Source organism: Quercus robur, chromosome 10, assembly GCF_932294415.1.
Source record: "Quercus robur chromosome 10, dhQueRobu3.1, whole genome shotgun sequence".
Lineage (NCBI taxonomy): Eukaryota > Viridiplantae > Streptophyta > Magnoliopsida > Fagales > Fagaceae > Quercus > Quercus robur.
Window position 1 is genome coordinate 54533008 of NC_065543.1, and position 15281 is coordinate 54548288.

Sequence of the window (15281 nt, forward strand, 5' to 3'; positions counted from 1 at the left end):
GTACTAAAAAGTGCAATGGAGCTCATGAATAGTAGCAAAAATAAGCTGAATAATAAAAGAAACTGGTTTTTTAATATGGAGGCAAACACACACTTAGAGTCTATAAAACAACTTCATCAAGAAATACAAGAGCAAACATTATGTCTGAATTGCTTCTTCTCAAGTGGTCATCTACCGCATCATATTATTTATGATACTAATATATATGTCAATAGGTCTTGCTTAAACTAAGGAGTTAGTGTGGGTTACTATTAGCCACCAATATGAATAAACAAAGTAGAGAGAGATGAAAATTGACCTTTTAATAGCCAATTATGTTAAAATTGACCTTTTGTAGCACTGATATGTCTTTAACAAAGAAAACATTCCATTGCTATTACGGCTTTCTTAGACTTAGCTGGTGGAGGCTTTGCTAACTCAAATAAGGCTGACACTTTTCATTATGGTCAAAATGATAAACAACGAAGGACAAAAATATTTAGTTTAAAATTTTTAAAAGGGTCGGGTTGTTTGTTTTTGTTAAAATTAGTTAATTGAGTTTAATTGTTTTTAACTTTACTATTAGTAATTATTGTGGTTGGGCTAATTTTTTGAAATATTTATTTTGTTTTAGATTTTAGATCTAAATTTTTTAATAGCTTTTAAATGGAGGAAAATGCTAGAGCTAAAGTTTTTTTTTTAAAAAAAACTGCTATTATAATGAGTGGTTATTAGTGAGTAAAAAAGTAACTTTAGTGGTGGGCCCAAATGTAAAAGTACTAACAAATGTAATGTTAGAATGAAAAAATATAAGAATGGAATCATCAAATTTGAGAAAAAAAATAAAGGAATCACTATATGTGACAAAAAAACTATTAAATGTGATGTTGGAATTGCACAATGTGATAAACAAATAAGGGAAACACCAAATGTGACAAAAGAATTGTCAAATATGATATTGAAACTACACAATGTGAGGATGGAACCATCACTCAATGTGACAAAAGAACTGTCACATGTAACAAAAATAGAACAGATGCAATGTTGGTACTACTTAATATAACAATAGAACCATCAAATTTGAGAAAAAAATAAAGGAACCACTATGTGTGACAAGAGAACTGTTTAATGTGATATTGAAATTGCACAATGTGATAATGTAACCGTCAAATGTGAGAAAAAAGTAAGAAAACCACCAAATGTGATAAAAGAATTGTCACATATGATGTTAGACTGCACAATGTGAGGATGGAACTGTCAAGTGTAAGAAAAAAGTAAGGGAACCAACCAATGTGAGAAAAGAACTATCACATATATGTTGGAACTGCACAATATGAGGATAGAACAGTTAAGTGTGAGAAAAAAGTAAGAAAACTACCAAATGTGAAAAAAAAACTATCACATGTGATGTTGGAACTGTACAATGTGAGGATGAAACCGTCAAGTGTGAGAAAAAAAATAAGGGGAACCACTTAATGTGACAAAAAAAACTATCATATGTGATATTGGAACTGTACAATATGAGGATGGAATCGTTAAATGTGAGAAAAAATAAGAGAACTACCAAATGTGAGAAAAAAATAAGAGAACTACCAAATGTGAGAAAAAAACTGTCACATATGATGTTGGAACTACACAATGTGAGGATGAAACCATCAAATGTGAGAAAAAAGTAAGGGAACCATCCAATGTGACAAAAGAACTGTCACATGTGATGTTGGAATTGCATAATGTGAGGATGGAACCATCAAATATGAGAAAAAAAAAAGTAAGGAAACCACCAAATGTGAGAAAAAAAAACTATCACATGTGATGTTGAAACTGCATAATGTGAGAATGGAACAGCCAAATGTGAAAAAAAAAGTAAAGGAACCACAAAATGTGAGAAAATAACTATCACATGTGATATTGGAACTGCACAATGTGAGGATGGAACCGTCAAGTGTGAGAAAAAAATAAGGGAACCACAAAATGTAACAAAAGAACTGTCATATGTGATGTTGGAACCACATAATGTGAGGATAGAACTGTCAAATGTAAGAAAAAAAAGTAAGGGAACCACTCAATGTGACAAAAGAACTGTCATATGTGATGTTGAAACCGCACAATATGAGGATGGAACCGTCAAATGTGAGAAAAAAAATAAGGGAACTACCAAATGCAAGAAAAAAAATTGTCATATGTGATGTTGGAATTACACAATGTGAGGATGGAACTGTTAAATGTGATAAAAAAGTAAGGGAACCACCCAAAATGACAAAAGAACTATTATATATGATGTTGGAACTGCACAATGTGAGGATGGAACCGTCAAATGTGAGGAAAAAAAAAAAGAAAAAAAAGGGAACCACCAAATGTGAGAAAAGAACTGTTACATGTGATATTGGAAGTGCACAATGTGAGGATAGAATCGTCAAATGTGAGAAAAAGTTAAGGAAACCACCAAATGTGAGAAAAGAACTGTCACATGTGATGTTAGAACTGCATAATGTGAAGTTGGAACTACACAATGTGAAGATGGAACTGTCAAATGTGAGAAAAAAATAACCTGGTGTAGCAAGTTACCTACTAGTGGGTACCGTACCTCCCCCCCCCCCCCCTCTTTTTTAGGGGGTACCTTAGAATTACTCGAAACTTTGTTGGTGTTAAAAGTGAGGTTAAAGCGTTAATGCTTACATGGGTAAGAAAGTAAAGAATTGAAACTAAAATAATGTACGTAAGTTTGAAGATTATCATTCATATCATAATTAGCATTCAATGTACAAAAATGTCCTTAATTATAACCTTACATTCCCATATTGTGTTGCATATATAACAAACAAACATAGTAATACCTCACATTCCCTAGAGTAGGTTGTAATCTTCCAAGTAAACCATAATAAGAAATACACATTCTATTTTGACTAGCATTTGCCCACTAGGTGAGTGGATAGGGGACTAGGTTTCTCTAAGGAGGTGGTGGTGGTGATTGTGGTACTACATACGTACTTAAACTACCTTAGAATGAGTCTTTTACCCAAGGTAAAGGTGGGTTGTAGATTTGATTTATAAAGACAACTCCAGACAATTCTTTCCCATCTCTTGCTTCAGTTAACTTCTTCATGTTCTCATCTAGAGAATATAGATACCAAGTTAAAAAGATCATAAATACAATTATTTAGGAAGTGAAAAAGACATGATCTTATTATACTTCATAATATTCCACTACAATTTTTTATTGTAAGAACTTATTATAGTTCAGTCCTAGCTCAATCCTAGTGTTGCTACCTATAGTAGAACTTACTCACATGACCATAAACATCTCCAACAAACTGTTCTACTTGTGAATTTCTTCAATGCTTAAATACAACAATTCATGTCTAACCCTAAAATAACAACTTGATTAAAGTAGGTCTTGGTAGCAGCGTCACTTGGAACACCCATGAATCTTCAATACAGTTACAGAAATAAGAGCATCCACAGCAGTGGAGCTAAATTTTTAGCAATTTAGTTCCATCAAAAGTTACTTTATCTATTTTACCTACACACATGCTACAGCAATGGATCTATTTTAGCTTTCAACATAATAAAATAATATAAACATCACAATAAAATAATATATTCCACTACCAAAAAAATATTACACCACCAACCTCAACCACCTCTATCATCAACCACAGGCACAACCACCACCAACACCACCACCACCACCACCACCACCACTACCGGCAGTCCAAAGCAAAAAAAATAAATAAATAAATAAAACCCACAACGAGCACAAGCCCACTACCACAAACACAAACACAAGCCCACTTGCCCACAACAGATCGGAAAACACAAACACAAACCCACATCAGCGCTAGGCATGAGATAGCAGAGAGAGGGTGGAGCTCGGAGGTTCGGCCTTTGAGGTGAAGAATGCAAAGAGTGGTTGGCGCTGGGCAGTGAGGAGTGGTCTGCGCTGGGTTGGGCTTCGATCGGCGCTGGGCAGTGAGGAGTGGTCGACGTTGGGCTGGGCTTCGGTCAGCGCTGGGCTTCGGAGCAACGGACTAAGTAGAGAGGCCGGTCTGATTAAAATGGAGGACTAGAAGAGGAAGAAAGAGGAAGAAAGAAGAGAAGCTGGAGAGAGATAAAGAAAAAGAAAATGGAAAAAATATTTTTTCAATAGAAGAGGAGAGAGAAATTTAATAAAATAATTTTTTTTTTTTAGATGTTATGAACAGTGCACATCTATTTATAGATGTGCACTGTAGCGATGGAGCTAAATTTTTTAGATTTAGTTCCACTGTTGCAGCAAGGTTTTTGTGTTTGTGAAGCTAAATTATAGCATTATAGCTACACTGTTGCAAATGCTCTAATGACCTAAGAATGCTTTACTATGTTCTGGAACTTTATGGCACCAAACCCAAGGCTTGGGTCATCATGCGTGGGCCTAAATTTGTGAATTCAGTAATCTCATGGTTTGATCGGTCAAATTAATAGAATCAAAGTAACTCGATTGATTAAAAAGCCTTGCTTCACAAAGCCCAAAAGGCTCTTTCTTGCAGGGAAGCCCGAGCTCAAAAGCTCCAGCAGAAACAAATGAGAAAGATAAAGCTGAGTTGTTGAATGCGGCCAAGGCTGCCCATGTTGGTGTTATTTTTCAGGCCAAAGCTCAAGGAAAAGGAAAACAAATTCTGGGCAAAGGCAATCTGAAAAAGGTAGCCCATGCAAAAGGGAAAGCCGGTGAAGACCAAACTCTCGCGCAAATGCTGAAGTCTGGAGCAAAGCGTTGGAGAGTGACTGAAGGTTCAGAGGAAGAGAACATCTGGGCTTCTAAACGCCTATGTGAACCGGTCAACTTGGGTCCTGCTAATGATGCTTGATCTTGTCTGCACTTTGGTGCTTTTGGAACCTTGGGCTTTTCTCTGTTTGTTTGATTTGTCTTCTTGAAAAGGGTGTTCAACAGGATTGTTTTATTGTTAAGTTGCTTAGCTGGCTGGTTTATTTTAGTTGTGTTTTGGTTGTTTAGGTTTGCTGACCCTGCGCCTGTGGGTTAGGTCCTATGGGTCTATTTCCCTTTTGTCTTTCCTGTTGTATGCCAATTTCTTGAAACAATGAAATCTTTGTTCCCTTTCAAGAAAAGAAAAAAAAAAAACTCGATTGATTAAGCTACAATCAAGCTTGCAGCTGAGGCAGCAAACTGAGCAATTCATGAGCCTGTGTCTTTCAATGTAGATCGTAAATCACATAATTAGATGCTAAAAACTTAAAACTCAGGTCACATTTAGACCACATTATGAAAACGACTTGCCAATACTAGTAGAATTTAACCCTAACAACACACAGGAATTAATAAAGAACACAATTTGAAGCTATAGCACTATATACATGCCAATCAATATAAAATTTAGTAAAAAATAAAAAAGTGCTACTCTTAGTCTTACCAGTGAAAAACAAACTCCATGCAATAAATAAGGCGGTAAGTACAAGAAAACCAAGGAGTTTGCCTCTCTTCAGCTCAAACCTCATGTTGCCTTGTGGAAGAGAACAGATCACAAGAATGTCATGATACATACCCAGACATGTTTGTATGTTTCTCTGCAGTTTCTTCGGTCATTTTCCTTTACTGCTGCAGTGTCAAAGTTCAAAAGGCCACAAAGCCTTTAGTGGGTAGTTCGAAGGCCACAAACACATGCCACCAAAGGCCAGTAGAACAAATTTGACAGACTTTCATTCTAAGATCCAATAATATTTTTACATATCGACTACGCAAAACATATCCCACTAATACTGTCGTCATTATTCTGGAGAGAGTGCGCATCATGCATGAATATAGATTGAGACAGAAATTCAATATTATGAGAAAGAAATTTCCTTCTTTGCCACTCTTGATTAGTTTATTATAGCACTACTCCAGCATAGTACACAGGCACTGGCTCCGTTGCAATTTTTGATGATGACTGAGACAAACACATGCCACCAAACCCAGGCACCCAGCACGGGAATATTAAAGTACTTACATTTCTGTGTTAGGACTTAGGAACTTCTTTAGTCCTATACTTTGCCTTTTAGCTGGCGAAGTTGACAAAATTTCATTTAAAATTCAATAATATTATTTCAAAGGATTGACTTTTGACACTAAATTGTCACATAACATATACATCCCACTAAGATATGGTCAGTCCAAGAGATTTCCATTCAGCTTGATGGTGGCCAAACTTGTGGTATTTGATCATGAATGCGTGCTTAATTAAAAATTGGAGAAGGTAAGACTTCTTAAAGTCGATACAAAGAAACCACCAACAGGATTATGAAACTAAAAATTTAATTACACAATCCAAAACTAGTTTATTTGTCAATTGACTCAATTTCAGAAAACAAAACTAGTTTGTTTTTTTCTGTACTATACACTCAGTCCATCAAAACCAATCCATATATGGCTGCATATATGCATTAGTAAAGAAATCTATCGTCTATGTTTCGATGGTGTTTGATAATGTAAATTGAAAAGTAGAAAATCGCAATACACATCTAAGGTGGTCGTTCCTTTGTATTTTCATAACATCCCTCATTTTCTTCCTTTCCTTGTTCTTTTACTCTATCAACTAAAATCATCTAAAATCCTACTGCAGAAAGCATACTTTTAGCTTGGACACCAAATTTGACCTATTAATGTTAATTAATTTTGTTCAACCTAATTGATCATGATTGATGTTGATTGACATGCATTGATGCTATTACACTTAGGGAAATGCCCCTCTTTTGTAACTCGATTTTCTAAAAATCGAGTTTCAACTCAAAACTCAATTTTTGAACAATCGAGTTATAACAAACTGAAAATTAAAAATAAAAAAAATTGCTGGAACTCGAGCTCCATGAATTCGAGTTCCATGCAATTTTTTAAAATCCTATAGTGGTTTTTTAAAGCCCTATAATGGCATTTTAAAACATACAAGTATTTTTCTTAAGTCTGATCGCTCCATAGGGAGCCCTATAGTGGCGTTTTAACATTCAAGTTTTTTTCTTAAGTCTGATCGCTTCATAGGAAGCCCTATAGTGGCATTTTAAATACCTATAGTGGCGTTTTTTATGGAACTCGAATTCCATGCAATTTTTTTTTTTTTTTTTTTTTTTTTTTTAAGTTTGATCGCCCCATATTCGATTTTCTACAAATCAAGTTTTACAAAAGAGATGCATTTTCTTAATTAGTTTCAGAAATGGGGTGGAAGGCTGTATAATTTGCACGAAAATGGCATTTGCCCAAATTCCCCTTATTATTGATTAGTTAGAGTCCATAATCCATGTTAAAATAGAAAACACATGTGTGACACAAAAATAATCTAAAATCATGGATATGAATTCAGGTGATAATAACAGTTTTTATGGTATAATAAATAAGTGATTTAAACTTCACCTCTCCTTCTCTCATTATCTACTTAGTAAAAAAAAAAAATCATGGTTTTTTTACCCTACATACCATACCATACCAATTGGTATTTACTATTCCGACCCAACCACTAAATCAATATGAAACCCTCATGAAATATATTGGATAAAATATCGAGTTGTACTTGATGTACGATTATCCATGTTATTTGGACTAATGTGTTTGAACTTAAAAATATATGGATTTTAACTTCTATATACGTTTATAAACACAAGCATATATCGATACTAGTCAACAGCAATGTACAAGTTAGGGGTTTGCCTATTGCAAACTTGGATTGCATGTAGCCTAATTGTGTAGAAGAGGTGATCTATTCAACAATATCTACCCATATGGATTCTCTTTTTCTTGAGCATGGAATCCTGTGTAACTTTTTTTTTTCTCTCTCCTTACAACAAGTGAAGAAGTGAGATTTGAACCTACCTTATTGGGAGAATTGTACCATGGAACTATGTTGGATTAAGATAGCTTAATCCCAGTTAATTAATTCAATTACCCAAGTTGATTGATTAGGTTAAACGCATGCAAATCACAGAAGCACCAACAAATCACCAAAAATACTAAATGCAATGGAAAATAAATTAGACACGTTAATTTGTTGACAAATTGGAAAAACTACTCACAAGGCAAAAACTTCACCGGGTGATTTTAAAGTCACCACTATCATAAATCCACTAATCAACAATCAAGAGATTACAAGTATAATGAATCTTACCACTACCCTAGCTTATCCTGAAATACCAACCTACAGTTGAACCATTACTCCAATACCTAATAAGACTTGATCTTGTAGTATCCTTCTTTCCCTTGATGCACAAATCTCCAATATTTGACTAACCCTTTTGCACGTATCTTAGTACGTGACTAACTTCAGCAACTTGAATGGATGCTGTTGGCTACAAAATTCTTCACTTCATCAATAATGAAGATTATGAAGCACTTTGTTATAAAACCCAATGACATACAAATGCAGTAATTTCTCACAGAGAAAAATAAACTCTTGGTCTCTATATCCATGTGTGACGGCTTTTAAAATAAGCCTTATATATATATATATAGAGAGAGAGAGAGAGAGAGAGAGAGAGAGAAAGAGAGTTGTGGGAAAATAAACCCTAAACAAATACATAAGCTTGAGCCGAATTTTAGATCTGAAAATCTGAAAATTATAATTCTCGATAGATCGAGCTTCTATTGAGCCATCTATCGAGCTTCTCATTTAGTCTCAATAGCAGTATCTATCGAAACTTAATAAAGCAACTTTTTTTCACTTGTTTCTTGAATCAATTAATTTTCATGTCTTTAATACAAACACTTGATATGCTTGAATAATATATTTCTTGATGTATTACACCTAACTTAGATCTACCCAATTACAAGTAAAGTGTATTTTATCAAATGATTAGTCAATTACATAAAATATGACCCTAACAAACTATAAGACAATGAACCACTCTAAGTCACTTGCTAGATCAAGAGAAAAGTATAACAACAATTAGGGTTAAAAGTATCTCAAAAAAAAATTTGAAGAAAAAACTGAATTACTCCCTTATCAAAGGAAAGTCTATAAATTGTCCTTGTTAGACCAACACTACCGTGTTGGTCTAACAAGAAATGTGTGAAGGGCTGAAGGATTTTAGGATAGAAAGACCTCTTGAGGTCATGAGTTCAACTTACAGAACCTTAAAGTTTTTAATGCATAGGGATTCTTGAGTGGACAATACAAAATCAGTTAGATTATAATGATATTAAGTTTTTCAAAGAAAAAATCAATAAGGGCTTGTTTGGTTTTAAAAAATATGGTCACTCATCACTCATCACTCAAACTCTATTTTTTCACTTACTCAAAAAAAAAAAACATGTTTGGTTTCATCTCTTGTTCTATGTAACTCAAAATTTTGCAATAATGGTGGGACCCATTTACTGTACTAGGTCAGACGAATAGTTGCCTACCCGCGTAAGTTCTCTCTAGATCTCCTCTTCTTTTTCTTTTTTCCTCTCTTCACTTCTCTACCTTTACTCTCCCCTAAGACCTAAACAGTTCGCTCCTTTTCTCCGCCCCTCTCCTCTTTTTCACTCATTGAATCCACCACTTCTCTCTCCCACATTCCTCAAATCAAAAGGAACAAAGAAATGAGAAGCTCCCTTGCCTCGTCAGGACTGTCCAGCTCCGACCATGAGAAGCTCTCTCGCCGCCAATCTCCCCTATACTCTTCTCCCTTTAATTTTCTTTCTTTCTTTTCATTTTTTTTTTTTTTTTAAGATTAGCGTGTTGGGGTGTGGGTATAGATCGGTTTGCTGGGTTTTATGGGTCAAATCGGTTTGCTGGGTTTCATGGGTCAGATCGACGTGTGGTTTGTGGCTAGTTATGGCTTGTGGGTTGTGGCCTGTGATGTGTTGGTTGTGAGCTATGATGGGTGTTATGGATGACCGTTGTTGAGGTGGGTTTGTGGTGGTGATAATTATTTTATTTTATTTTAATTTGAGTTGTGGTGGGCTGGTTGTGGTTATGGTTGTCGCAGTGGGTGGTGGGTGGTTGTGATTGGGTTGGTTGTGCTGATGGAGTTGGCTGGGTTTGGGGTTGCTAGGTCTGTGTTTGGTTGATTTGGGGTTGCTCGGTTTGGGGTTGTTGGGTTCGGTGGTGAAGCTAGCTTTCTAGGATGAAGAGGGAAGTGAAAATGAGAAGAAGAGCTCCAATGGTAATAACTCTCAGCCTGTTCCGGATGTGACAATGCACTAGCGAAGGGGCCCACAACTTCATCTAATTTACCGACTTGCCACTGAAACTCAGTTTTTGAGTTTTGAAAATAGGTGAAACCTGTTTTCAATTTTGGTCACTCATCATCCATTTTACTGAGTCATGAGTGATGAAAACCATGATTCAAAACTAATCCAAACAAGTACTGAGCAGTGGGACCCACACAATTTGGATGATGAAAACAGAAAACTGAGTGATATCACTCAAAATTCTCTTCATCCAAACAAGCTCTAAGATTCCTTACTATACTAAAAAGGGATTGATTTGAGTACATACATGTTCTAAAAGCCAATGTTCATTGGTGATTTTGTTTGAAATTTTGAATTCTTAGTGTTGAACGTACCGAGCGTGGGTTGTAAACATCAAATTGAAACACTTGTAGTTAATCCCTTAATCTTTCTTGTCACATAGTCAACCTTATATAGGATATATTCAATTTATTTTTGAAAAACTCCTTTATGCAAACACGACTGTGACAAGTATTGTTAATAGTATTATGTAAATGATACATGCATTTGGAAAATAATGTAGTCTTTTTATATAATTTAGTATGCTAATTAAAATATTTTTATCTATTTGTAAAACAAGAAAAATGGTTTTATAAATAAATCTAAATCATCAATTTTAGAATAAATAACATATTTGAAATGATCCTTATCTCTCTTGGCAACGTTAGATTTTATGTCATGAATACTGGATTTCAATAATAAATTTATTTGGAAAACTATTAATTCTTATTTTAACTTTAATAGAGAGAAAGGAAAAGTCTATTCACCTTCCTTGTGAGAAGAATCAAAAATATGTACAATCTTAAGCTACCGCAAAATAGAGTAAAACATATAAACAAGGTTCACAACATTCAAAGAGAGGGGGAATTATTTAAAAATAATCTTTATCTATTAAAATTTTTACACTTTAAGATAAATAAAAAGTACATTCTATTGGCCAATAGAGGGGATGCCTTTTTTTCCTTAATTATTATTATTTTATTTTATTTTATTTTTGCCACACTATTAGAGAGATAGATAAAATATAATTTATTACATAGGTGGCCTTCTTCTATTTAGGATCTTAGGCCATTGACTAAGTGGCCTAGGGTTCAACCTGCCCTAATTTTCATTCTAATAATGTGTTATATATTACACAAATAACAAGTCAAACATGATAATACATATATCTCGCATTTTCTAGAGATGATTGTAATCTTCCAAGTGAACCAAAATACCAATGTGCAATATTCTCTTTTGACATTGGTATTTGCATGCTAGCTAGGGGTTTGGCCCTGGGTTCCCTGGACGACGTGGTGATGGTGGTTGAGGTCTTTTCCTCTTGAGTTCCTGTCTTAGCCCTCGCTCATGTGGGTCTTTTGCCCATGGTAAAGGTGGGCTATTGATTTGTTTTACAATGACCGCTTCATATAATTTTTCCTCATCTCTTACGTAAGTTAACTTCTCTATTTTTTCACCTGATTATTACATCAAAGAACTTATCATAACACATTCAAAATAAAAAAGAAATTGATACCAAACTAAAAATATTCTACATATTTTGATCACATGAATGTTAGATCAAAGAACTTTCACAACATATTCAGAAAATAAAAAATAAATTGATACCAAACTTAAACGATCGTACATACAGTTAGTTAGGAAGTAAAAAAGACATCCATCTTATTGTATTCATAATATTCCACTACATTTGTGGTTGTAAGGTTGTTCTCGACCTAGTTGGTTGATGAGCTAAGATTTATGAATCCCACGATATATCATCATACATCAATCATAACAAATTATAGAGGTTAAATTGATATATCCAAAAGAAATAGAAATTTTCTGTCCCATATTAGTTATTTCATTTTATACTCCAAACAATTACAAGTTGTCATGTGTTTGTGGTTTTTTTTCCCTTCAATTTTAAACACCGGTTATTTTATAAAGAAATAAATATGTTGTGCCAAGTTATGTTGGATGAAGTATAAAATGGAAAATCCAAAATGGGAACACCGGAATTTTATTCATCAAGAAGAAATATTCTTAATGAATATTGGAATGGTGCAATTTATAAATGTTTGCTTCATTATACACTATTCACTAATCATTGATCTCAATCTAATTGTCTATAGGGAGGCTGGAGACTTAAAAGTTAGTTTGAATACATCTAATTGATTGCAATAATTATCTCATGCATCTAATATGCATCATTCCTTTCACAACGTATAAACCGCATAGGGTATGAATTCTATAGTTGCATGCATGTCATGTTTTCTCCGTCACTGTATGATGCATGAATATTTAGCTAGCAAATTAAAGAAAAGGATTGTAGCTCTAGTACTTTTTGGAGACATATTTAATAGACATTTGCATCTAAATATGGAGGTCTACACACAACAGGGGAGTGAAAAATAGAAAAGCTCTCCATTCCTCTCTCTGTTTCGTTCACACACACACACACACATAAATAAACAACATAAGCTTTGATCTTTGATAGCTAAACATACATGCCAAACAATATAAATTTAACGAAAAAGGTGCTGCTATTAGTCTTACCGGTGAAAAACAAGCTCCACGAAAGAAATAAGGTAATAAGTACAAGAAAAGCTAGGATGAGGCCTCTCTTCAGCTCAAGCCTCATGTTGCCTTGTGGAAGAAAACTGGTTACAGAAATATCATTATATATACCCAGCCATGTTTCATGTTTGTATGTTTCTCTACAGTTTCTTTAGTCCTTTTCCTATATTATAGCGTCAAAGTTCAAAAGGCTACAAGCACATGCCCAGGAATAGCAATTTATTCCTGTTCTTGTGTTAGGACTTTGCCTTTTAGCACGCCATGGTTGAAAAGGTACTTAATTTTGACACAAAAATGTCGGCTACAGGCCACTCTATATTTAATATGTGGGATTCTTGAAAGAGGTGGGGTTGTTGTGAATAATAAATTAGATAGCAATCACTGTGATTTGATTTCCAGTGGTCTCCACTGCCCTCTGCTTTCCTCCAAAGAGAAACTAGCTAGTTAAACAAAAATAATGTTTGGTTAATCAAAATGAAATTGTTATTTATATAAGAGTGTGATGTGCTTTGTCACCTGTGCTAGTTGCATTGATCATAGAGGATTAAGTATGAACTGTGATAGAATTAAGTTTTTAACTTTCGTGGAAGGAAGATTCAACTTATTTGATATTACAACCTATTAATAGAAGCATTAGATTTGTTAGGTAATATTTTCAAAGGAGATCTACCAGATTTAACTTGCACATAACCCACAAGCCCAAAACTTTAATTGACTTTCTGGATGATAGCACATTACATAGACCATAAACAGAGTGCAATTGTTTAACAGTGAAAGTTAAATGTTCTTCATTGGGGAGGTGTTGGAGGCCAATTTATTTTTTAGGCCTACTACAATAAAGCCCAACACGGCAAGCATCACCCAGAAGTTAATGAAGGCCTAATCCTCAATACTGGACTAGACATTGATGGGCAAGTATAGCCCAATCCAAACACATACAAGTGCAGGTTGGGAGGGCAAGAAAGGATTTTTTTTACCTATTTTGAATTCAATGGGAAATTTTGGAAGTAAGCTTGGTGTATTTGCAAAACCCATGAGCCCACAAATAGGGTATATATATGGAAGGCTTCAAATTTCTAAATTGAATTGCAAAACATATCGGCCTTGGGAATGCATTTCTAATAGTAGTCCAATAAAGATATAGCAATTCATTATTCATGTTCACCTTATAATGTAGAAGGGAAACGCATGAGGCTTAATATTGTTTTAACTTAATCTGATGAATCAAGTAAAAACAAAATCTGTCAAAGGTCTTGTAGCTGAATTGGCACCTCCCCATGTATAAAGTGCTTGGGGGTCTAGGGGGGAAAGGGTTCGAGCTGCGAGGTTAGCAGCATGTTGTAATTATTTCTTAAAAAAAAAGAAAAAAACAAAACCTGGAATATTATCCACCTAAAATTAAAGAAATTCTCTAGGAATTCAGTCTAGAAAAATACATATTTATATAAAAGCCATTTAGGGCTTCTGATAGTTCTCTGAAAATAGAATTTTCAAAAATACTCTTAAATTATTCACCTTCGCTAAAAGACCAAATTACCCAAAAAAACTAAATAGCTTTGACTTCTGAATATCCAAATTCTTAAGAAAGTCTAGAGACACTTGTTCTATATTAAATTTTTATATTTCTCTCTATTCATTTTTTTTTCCCCTTATAAACCTTAGACAATCTACAAAAAATATATACATCGTACTACATATCATTCCACTGCATTCATTTTTTTTTTTTTTTTTTTGAGAAACATGTATTGTACTATATATCGTACTCCCCATATATAGTATAAGAGATGTCTAATATATGAAATATAGGAAGGACTATTACGGTAATTGCTCATAGTTCACCCCAGGAGCTGGTGGCGGTTGTTGAGGAAGTATTTTAGCGGATAGTTTTGCCCAGCTGAAAGGTCGGCCTTTTCTTTGTTTATAACAACAACTCTATATTTCCTCAAAAAAAAAAAAAAACAACAACAACAACAACTCTATACAATTCTTTTCCATCTCTTGCATAAATTAGCTTCTCCATCTTCTCACCTGATTGTTACATCAAAGAAATTACCAAAACATATTTAGACAATACAAACTACAAATAGATACCAGGTTTGAAATATCATAAACAAAGTACAATTGAAATAAATATGGCTTATATAACAACAAAAATCTCTGGTAGTCTTGTATTGATGAACTTCATAATTTTCATCATATTTATATATATATATATATATATTTTTTTTTTTTTGTTTTGTTTGTATCATATTTATATTTATTAAATTAAATTATTGTAAAACAATAAATGTGAAGATACAACTTATATGCGTGTGTGGAACAATACAAAATTTGAGAGAAAAAGTTTAAAACTCGATCTTACCAGAAGTTAAAAACAAGTTCGATGCGAGAATGGTTAGTACATGAAAACCAATGAGGGATCTGTTGGCCTCGAAGCTCATGTTGTCTTGTGGAAGAGACACGTGAATATCACTATATATATATATATATATATATATGCATCCTGGTTAGTTTCTTTGTGTGCAGTTTCATTTTTTAGTCCTTTTTCTTTACTTGGTCAAATTGGATATAA

The 15281-nt window shown here is 34.0% G+C and overlaps 1 long non-coding RNA gene across 1 annotated transcript; it reads right to left on the reverse strand.

The window, feature by feature from the left end:
* Positions 1 to 11017: 11017 nt before the first annotated feature.
* LOC126702649 (uncharacterized) lies at positions 11018 to 13522 on the reverse strand. Its single transcript, XR_007647808.1, has 2 exons — positions 12689 to 13522; positions 11018 to 11607 (listed from the first exon to the last, which is right to left on the reverse strand). It is a non-coding gene; the product is annotated as an uncharacterized LOC126702649 (long non-coding RNA).
* Positions 13523 to 15281: the final 1759 nt, after the last annotated feature.